At 44.5% G+C, this 9,959-nt stretch overlaps 1 pseudogene; it reads left to right on the forward strand.

Annotated features, from left to right (window-relative positions):
• Window positions 1-4,108: 4,108 nt before the first annotated feature.
• On the forward strand, window positions 4,109-6,440 carry LOC147666263 (uncharacterized; annotated as a pseudogene).
• Window positions 6,441-9,959: the final 3,519 nt, after the last annotated feature.

Genomic DNA, 9,959 nt, shown 5'->3' on the forward strand with positions numbered 1-9,959 from the left:
GCCCATCGCCTCCCCGGGCGCTGGCTCCACCCCCCTGCTGGGTGTCTGGACTCCCTCATCCCGGACCTCCCGACCTCCAAGTGCGAGGGTCCGGACATCAAAGCACGCCAGCCCTATAACTGGGGCAGCTCCAGAGCAGGAAGGCAGTTGTATCTTGGAGTCGAGAGACGTAAAGAGGAACTCATCCTGGACGGACTACTGGCGCTGCCATAGCTCTGTCCTGTGCACCATCGTCCTGCCTGTTGGCGCTGCCACAGCCTTCGCAACCTTCAAATCCATCATCGTCGTCGGGACCTGCTGGCGTGGCCGCGGACCGTTGTAACCGTCATCTTCACCGGGACCTGCAGGTCCTTCCTTCGTCCATCTCGGGACCTGCCTGGCTCCGCCGCGGCCCGATCATCTAGAACGCCGAGCTCGAGGATTGAGAGCTATTTTCCACTCATCGGTAACAAAGACTGTCCCGCTACCCCTTTCCTAAGCCAGAGACTAGAACCGAGGGGACCCCTGAGTCCAGACCTCCTTGTACCATATCATCGTAACCTAAGAATTGCATATAAAGTCTCGTTAACCTTCAACCTTGTGTGGTGTCCGTCTGTGGGGGGGAAGTTACTTGTCTGTACAGTCGTTGGAGACGGCTCTCCCCGGAGACCTCTCCCCGTAATCTCGGCCGACCCTCCCGGTCCGTCTAACAGACGGCATTCAGGTGGCAGAGCACAGGCCTATCTCGAGTCAGGGTGTACTCCTCCCACCCATCCATGCGTAATTATCCTAATCACCACCTGTCTCCTCCCAGCCCTGTCATGCACACACCCAGACAACAAATACACACACGAGCAGAGGTGGGCCGAGATGGTTAGGCAAGCAAAGGCTAACTTTCTAAAAGTAGCATTTGCAAACACAGGATATTGAAATAAACCTCTTTCCGGGCCTTGGTAGTTTTTATGTTTTGTTTTTTTATTGCCTGCTACCAGCCGCTTCTGGTCGCTCCTCTGTGGTGGCTGTGCACCTGACTCGGAAAGAGCCCGAGGGCACAACCAATACCTCTGCCTTCGTCTATGCTGCTGCCGCTGGGAGGTTTAGGCCGGCAAAACAACCAGCGGCTACAGGCAAGGCAGCGAGTGGCGGGCAGTGAGCCATGGATGTGTTATCTTGCCGATTTCCATGGTTTCCCCGGCTTTCCTCTGGAGAGAGTTTTTGCGGCTGCTGCTTCAAGCCTCAAGCTCCGGACTGCAGACTGCAGATTGACCTGATACTTTATTTGCCAAGGAAAGGGGAAGAGGAATTTTGTGAACTTTTCATCATCTTGAAGAAGAATCTCCAAGGCTTGAAGTGTGCTTTAGGGATACAAGACTTCACCACCAGCTCCCCTGAATTCCCTTGCTGGGGATTCTACCTGCATAGAGGTGCCTACTGTTGTTTAGGCCTCGTGAGAAGACTGCGTGTCGCTGGGAGCTGGAAGCGCGACGCAACAAGAAGTAGCGTGTCACCACCGCAGAAGTTGCTGTCGCACCGCCGAAGAAGCATGCCACCGCTGCAGCTGTTCGCCGACGCATCACAGACAAAGCGTGTCACGTCACTGGAGAAGCGTGTCGCTGCTGCAGAGGTCGCTGTTGCATCACCGGAGAAGCATGTCACAGAGTCCAGAAGTTACTGAGTTCGCCGCACAGCCTTCGGGCGTGCACGCATCGCATCCAATGTTGTTGCATCGCACCAAAGACGCCATTTTGTTGCATTGCACCAGATCATCGCATTGCATCGAGGCGCCATCTTGTCGCATCGTAACCAGAACGCAATAAGAAACCAACGCATCACCTTCTCTTCAGTAAGGAACCGACACATCACCTCCCATGCGCTGCAGTAAGGAACTGGCGCATCACCTCCCCCGAAGCAAGGAACTGACCCATTACCTTCCCTGCAACCCTTTTGTTTGTATTGCGTGACGCATCTAAGGTACTTTGAGAATAAAGTGTTTCATTTACCAACTACATTGAACTAAGCTACTTTCTACCATTTTAATCTTATTTTTGATTACAATATTGTTGATTTTTGTTGTTTGGTCTTGTGATAAGTCTAGAGAAGATTGCTTATTTTTCTAAACTGGTGTGGTGTCCATTTGTAGTGTTTTCACTGTATTACTGTATGTGTTCACAAATGCTTTACACACTGCCTCTGAGATAAGCCAGGCTGCTTGTGCCAAGCAACCAAAGGGGTGAGCAGGGATTATCCAGGAGTGTGTCTCCCTTTCCCTGACTAGAAACAAGGGTCCCTACTTGGTCAATGGTACCTACTACTGCCAATTAGAGACCCCCAATTCTAACACCGAGTATCATTGACATATAATTACTCACGCCTGCCCAAAAACATTGAATCCCAGGACATTCCAGGGACATGTGTATGTCATCTGCTTTTCTTGGCTGCATTTTGGACACCTCGGCCTTACACCCTTCCCATATTTAGATGGGATATCGAATTTGGCATGTGAAGACAAAAAATATGGTTCCTCCTTAAATTTGCAGCATGCACCGTAGAGTACAGAATGTTACAGGATACTTGCCATCAGTCTTCAATATGTATTCCCGGTAACCTCTTTCCCCACTGGTCAGTTGGTAGTTAGACTTGTGTCTCAGTGTACCTTTGTGAATTGGGCCCTTGCTTTCTAAATTTCTCTTTCAGGGCCAGACCCAGGCCCTGTAGGCTTCACTAGATTTAGGGAGATTAACTTAAGTTATTGCGATAGGAAACACACCTCAACACACAAAAATTGTTCCAATCTTCCAGGTGAAAAAAACCCAGAAATGTTTGGACCAAGGGAGCTATTGACAATTTTAAAGGTGACTTAACAAACAGCGAGGTAAAGACAGGAGTTGGCATTTGAGCTGCACAGTGTGAACAGGAAAGGAATGAGAAGAAGTGTATGAATAGAATTTCTTTTGTTACATACTTATGAGTTACCTTTGTTATATACTTCCTGAAGAGTTACATCTGTTATATACTTCCTGAAGAGCTACTGAAATAACAGCAGCCCAGCTTGATCCCTCTCTATTTCCACAATCTGTTCTTGTTTAAATGAAAACTTGTCATTGTGTATCTACCTTAAACTGCACCTCAATCATGTGGGTGCTCTGTGACCACCCTTTCTTTTCTAGGTTACTCTGTGAACACTGGTAAATAGCTTCCTTTTCAGAAGTTAATAAGATGTTATATGGAGAAGTGTGGCTCACTGGTTAGAGGAGGTAGATCCTGAAGCAGCGGTCAGACCCGGGACCAGGGTTCAATTCCCGACGCGGCAGGGTCTTGAGCTCAAATGTCCACGGACTCGATAATTCTCACTTCGGCGCCTACTCGAATCACTGGTTCACACTCTGCAACTCTGGGCAATAGCTTGCTTAATCTCCACTACGGCCCCCCGCGGCGGGATGCCTGGCTTTCACCTTGGGGATGCCCAGTAGGGGCTATCTCACAGGGAAAAGCCAGGACGGGTTCCCAAAGCAAGCGCTTAGAGACCCCTGGGTGATAGGCGCTATATAAATCCAAATTACAATTACAATTACAATTATATGATCAACAGAACTTTTAGTTAAATATCCATATATGATGAAATATTCCTTGCTAAATTTTAAATATGGTAAAGATGAAATGTTTATCTACAGCCAGTTAAATATTGTGAATTCCCATTCCATTATTTCCATTTAGTAATTTTATATCTCTTTTCATCCAGCGGAAAAAATGCCTTGATTTCATGAAATTATTATGAATAATGGAACTAAAAATCAAAATCTGCACAAACCTGTCACCAACAATGATCTCCGGTGTTCAGAAAAACATCAGCGCAGTCAGCAACGGCGGAACCTGAACATAAACTGACAGATCCTGGCAGAAGCAGTCAAGGGGAGTTCAGTGGACATAAAACCTGAGCTGTGCACCTCCATGCCACAAGACTAAGAAATGATCTCTAGAAAAACATAGACAAGCCACCTTCTATATAAACAGGTGTCAGTGCCAGCTTTCATCATGGTATCGGTATGATGTGGTTACAGCAGTGCTTTGTTTTCTAAAGTGACAATAGACCATCATTTTGTGCTCTAGCTGTCTTATAAACTATTTCTGGCCAAACTGCAGCAACCAATGAAAGCACAACAGCGTGGAGCCTGAAAACTGAAGGGTAAAGAAAAGACGGATTCTGCTATCTACAGTACAACTGACCATCCCAGATTGCACCGGCCAGAAGGAAGATCTTTACCCACAAACGTGCATAACCATAATCCAATCTAAAGGCACAATCACCTACAAAAAATCATTATACATATTATGAGTGTGGAAAGGATTTAATGAGTATTGCACATTATTATTAAATCAGAAATCAAACGTGCAAAATACCACACAAATATACAGGATATGTTAGAATAACACAAGTGCTTTTTCAGCCATGTTGGCCCATCAGGAAGCACAGGCTTGGGATGTAGACAAATATACACCAGACCCACAGACACTAACAAAGAAAGAAGAATCATACACATTTGGTGAGAGCTCTAATTTTTCATCTCTATTAAAGTGCCATCAACGAAGACACGAAGGAGAAAAAACATTCAATTGCAGTGAATGTGGGAAGAGCTTTAGTCAATCAGCACACCTACATGAGCATCAACAAACACACACAGGAGAAAAACCATTTAGGTGCAGTGAATGCGTGAAGAGCTTTAGTCGATTACCGCACCTACAGAAACATCATCGAACACACACAGGGGAAAAACCATATGATTGCAATGAATGTGGGACTAGTTTTCGTTTGTACGCAACATTATGGAGTCATCAGCAAACACACACAGGGGAAAAACCATTCAAGTGCAGTGAATGTGTGAAGAGCTTTAGTCAGAAAGTATCTCTAAAAAGTCATCAGCGAACACACACAGGGGAAAAACCATTCAAGTGCAGTGAATGTGTAAAGAGCTTTTGTCACAAAGTATCTCTAAAAAGTCATCAGCGAACACACACAGGGGAAAAACCATACCATTGTAGGGAATGTGGAAGTAGTTTTAGTTACTCTTCAGCATTAAGGTATCATCAGCGAACTCACACTGGGGAAAAACCCTTTAAGTGCAATGAATGTAGGAAGAGCTTTAGTCAATCATCAGGCTTACACAGCCATCAGCGAACACACACTGGGGAAAAACCATTCAAGTGCAGTGAATGTGGGAAGAGCTTTAGTCAATCATCAGTCTTACACAGCCATCAGCGAACACACACTGGGGAAAAACCATTCAAGTGCAGTGAATGTGTAAAGAGCTTTTGTCAATTATCCGAACTACAAAAACACCAACATATCCAATCTGGCGAAAAACCATACCACTGCAATGAATGTGGAAGGAGCTTTAGTGATTCCTCAAAGCTTAGGATTCATCAGCGAAGACACACAGGGGAAACACCATATCATTGCAGTGAATGTGTAAAGTGCTTTAGTCAGTTAGGAAACTTACAAAGACATCAACAAACACACACTGGAGAAAAACCATATGATTGCAATGAATGTGGAAGTAGTTTTAGTGATTCCTCAACTCTCAGGATTCATCAGCGAACACACACAGGGGAAAAACCATTCAAATGCACAGAATGTGTAAAGAGCTTTAGTACGTTAGGAAGCTTACAAAGACACCAGCGAACACACACAGGGGAAAAGCCATTCAAGTGCACTGAATGTGCAATGTGCTTTAGTCAATTATCAGACCTTCAAAGTCATCAGCGAACACACACAGGAGAAAAACCATTCAAGTGCACTGAATGTGCAAGGTGCTTTAGTCAATTATCACACCTTCAAAGACATCAGCGAACACACACTGGGGAAAAACCATTCAAATGCAATGAATGTGGGAAGAGCTTTAGTCGATTATCACTTCTACAAATACATCAGCGAACACACACAGGTGAAAAACCATTCAAGTGTACTGAATGTGCAAAGTGCTTTAGTGACTTATCAAGCCTTCAAAGACACCAGCGAACACACACAGGGGAAAAACCATTTAAATGCAGTGAATGTGCAAAGTGCTTTAGTCAGTTATCACACCTTCGAAGTCATCAGCGAACACACAGGGGAAAAACAATTCAAATGCAATGAATGTGGGAAGAGCTTTAGTGCTTCCTCAACTCTCAGGATTCATCAGCGAACACACACAGGGGAAAAACCATTCAAATGCACAGAATGTGTAAAGAGCTTTAGTATGTTAGGAAACTTACAAAGACACCAGCGAACACACACAGAAGAAAAGCCATTCAAGTGCACTGAATGTGCAAAGTGCTTTATTCAATTATCAGACCTTCAAAGTCATCGGCGAACACACACAGGAGAAAAACCATTCAAGTGCACTGAATGTGCAAAGTGCTTTAGTCAGTTATCACACCTTCGAAGTCATCAGCGAACACACATAGGAGAAAAACCTGTAGTGTAGTTCCTATTTTCCCAATAGGCCCTGCGCATTGGAATAACATAAACATTAGTATCAACGTAGAAGTGCGGATCTTCCAGGCCTCCACTGACTATGCTGAACTTAATTGGGGTTGTTACCAACTAGCTCAGAGGTCACTGGAAACTTTCTTGACTGAAATAGGAAGTGATCAGCTTCCCTGGCATAGCCAAGAAGGGATTCAGTTTTCCAACAACCGTGCAACATGACAACTTTGCTCCTCAGATCAAGAGTCAATCTCTAGGGTCGTGTGAAACAATAGACAGTTATTTTACTCAGTCAGTGGTTGTGCAGTTTACTTTCACAATATGTAGAGAATAGAGAGACAGGCGTTGTCAATAAAGGGTAACATTTATTGAACAGTCTTTCTTCTCGTACAGGAGAAATGAATTGCCACAATTGCAAGACTTGTTATTATAAAAAGTACGTACAGTAAGATAAGTATTGCGAAATAATACTGTAAAAGCATTGATATGGTTTCTTACCCATACAATGGTTTAAAAGGAATAAAACATATATACATTCATATATACATTAGGCTAAAATACTCAACTGGTGCTTCTAACTACGCCTATCCCAGTGTACCTGACCTAAGCCTAATACTTGGGAGGGGAGTAAGTAAGTAGCTTTAAGTTAAGTTGGTTTTGCCAAGGTTTGCTTCAAGAATTCTCTCTAAGGGTTTAGTCAACACCATACCTCTGGAATAGATTGATGGAGGTCTGGTATCTCCTTCAGGGGGTCGATATCCCAGTCACCCGCAAGGGTAGACTAGAAACGCCGGAGCTGGATTTCTCTGCAGGAGAAAGACAGCGTCTCTTCTCAGCGCGTCGAGGAGGAGGAGGAGGGGCAGCGTCCGCGGGCAGCTTGCATCTGCTGGGCTCTTTGCAAGGGACGGCTGTTCAGCTCCTAAAATCACCACACCATCGTTCGCTAGTTAGCAGCGATAGCAGTAGCGATAGCAGCTATGGTAGCATCAGCATGACAGCTTCTTCAGCGATGGCATTGATAGCTTCAGCAACACAACAGCGATTGCTTAAGGCAACGTTGGTAATATTTATACCTGAAAGGTGCCTTGTTTGCCGTAAGTTTTCGGACATAAGACGTCAATAAAGATGTCACTAGGAAGTGATCGTCTATCAGTGCTCATTAGAGTTCTATTACTAATCAAAACACAGCAAGCGGGGATTTCCAGGTTGCTGAGTTTTTATCTTGTTGAAGAACTCGGAGTCTTAATCTAGGAATCTCAGATAGTAACTTCTGCTATGTCATTGCACTAATTGGTTGCAAAGGAAGTGGCAGAGAAAGGTATTCCGAAATGTGGCTCTGTTCGTGTGAGGCCAGAGACGAGTTTCTGAATATTGCACTTGAACGGTTATGCCAATATAGGGAATAAATGGATTTATAGCTGAATAGGGGCATAAGGTCACAGTATCGATCAGGGTCCTAGATTAGAACGCAACAAACCATTCAAGTGCACTGAATGTGCAAAGTGCTTTAGTCAGTTATCACACCTTCAAAGTCATCAGCGAACACACACGGGGAAAAACAATTGAAATGCAATGAATGTGGGAAGAGCTTTAGTCTGTTATCACACCTTGAAAGACACCAGCGAAGACACACAGGGGAAAAGCCATTTAAGTGCAGTGAATGTGTGAAGAGCTTTAGTCATATCTCCTAAGACATCCGCGACTACACATAAGGGAAAAACCATACCAGTGCAAAGAATGTGCAAAGTGCTTTAGTTGGTTATCACAGTTACAAAGACATCAGCAAACACATAATTGGGACTAACCATACAATTGCAGTAAATGTGGCAGTGATTTTAGTGACTCTTCAGCATTAAGGATTCATCAGCAAATGCACACTGTAGAAAAGCCATTTAGTTGCAGTGAATGTGTGAAGAACTTTAGTCAAAAAGTATAGTTACAAATTTATCAGCGAACACAGACAGGGTAAAAAAAAACATATCATTGCAGTGAATGTGGCAATAGTTTTAAACAATCTTCAGCATTAAGGAATCATCAGTGAACACACACTGGGGAAAAAACATTCAAGGGCACTGAATGTGTGAAGAGCTTAGTTCGGTTATCCAACCTCCAAACACATCTGTGAACACACATTAGGGAAAAAATATACAATTGTTGTGAATGCGTGAAGAGCTGTAGTTAATTATCAGAATTACAAAAACACTAAGAATGAGCGGATTTTGCGGATTCGCAATCCGCGGATTAGCGAATTCGCGGATTGCGAATCCGTAAAAATCCGTGGATTTGCGGATTTTGTGGTGGGGGGGTCTTCTGTGCGAGTTCACGTGCCTCTTATGTGTATAATTGGTCAGAGTCCGATCAGAGGAGCAGATTAGGAGAAAGAAGTTCCTGGTCATAGGAGCTGCATGGGGATTGCGCTCGTGAATGTCAAGGATGCAAGTGACTCTGTGCAGCATCACAGCTGATTTTCGAAGGTAGATGTGGGGAGAAAGCAGACCTGTGCCCAGCCTCGAAAAAGCTCACTATTGTTTTTGGGCAGATTAATGCGTTACTGAATTTGATGCTCAACTCGAGTACCTGCTTTGTCTCCTGTGGTGGGGGGGGGGGGTCTTCTGTGCAAGTTCACGTGCCTCTTATGTGTGTAATTGGTCAGAGACCGATCAGAGGAGCAGATTAGGAGAAAGAAGTTCCTGGTCATAGGAGCTGCATGGGGATTGCGCTCGTGAATGTCAAGGATGCAAGTGCCTCTGCCAGCATCACAGGGGGGGGGGGGCTCCTGTGCACTCCCCTGGCCCCTGACCCCCCTGAGCCTTATTTTAGCAAGGTGCCGGCAAGCTGCCAGCGCCATGCTAAAATACAGTTACTAATAGATAAAATAAATCAGGTGCTCGAGCATCTGCTTTATTTTATCTATTAGTGCTTCCTGTTCAAGCTTGAAGCTTGTAATTATCTCAGGATGGCCTGGCAGCTTGCTGGCGCCATCCTGGGACAGTTACAAGCTTCAAGCTTGAACTTTTGCCCCCAATCCGTTCCGTTCGCGGATTTTGCGAGAAAATCCACAAATTCTCGGATTGCGGATTCACCAAAAATCCGCAAAATCCGCAAACGGAACAGATTTTGCTCTCATGCTTAAAAAACACCAACAAACACACACTGGGGCCGGGGCATTGCAATGAATATGGAAGGAGTTTAGAGATTCCTCAAAGCTCAGGATTCATCAGCAAAGACACACAGGCGAACAACCATATCATTGCACTGGATATTACAGTAGTTTAACTGACTCTTGTGCATTAAGGATTCACTAGCAAACTCACACAGGATTCAGTTGCAGAGAATGCTTAAGGAGCTTTAGGCAAATATCAGACCTACAAAGACAACAACAAACACACACAGGGGGAAAAAACATTCAAGTGCAATGAATGTGTAAAGAGCTTTTGTCACTTATCAAACTTCCAAACACATCAGAGAATATACACTGACACCGTTGCGATGAATGTAGAAGTCGTTTTAGTGAATC

The sequence above is a fragment of the Lissotriton vulgaris genome, unplaced genomic scaffold (genome assembly GCF_964263255.1).
Source record: "Lissotriton vulgaris unplaced genomic scaffold, aLisVul1.2 SCAFFOLD_2350, whole genome shotgun sequence".
NCBI lineage: Eukaryota > Metazoa > Chordata > Amphibia > Caudata > Salamandridae > Lissotriton > Lissotriton vulgaris.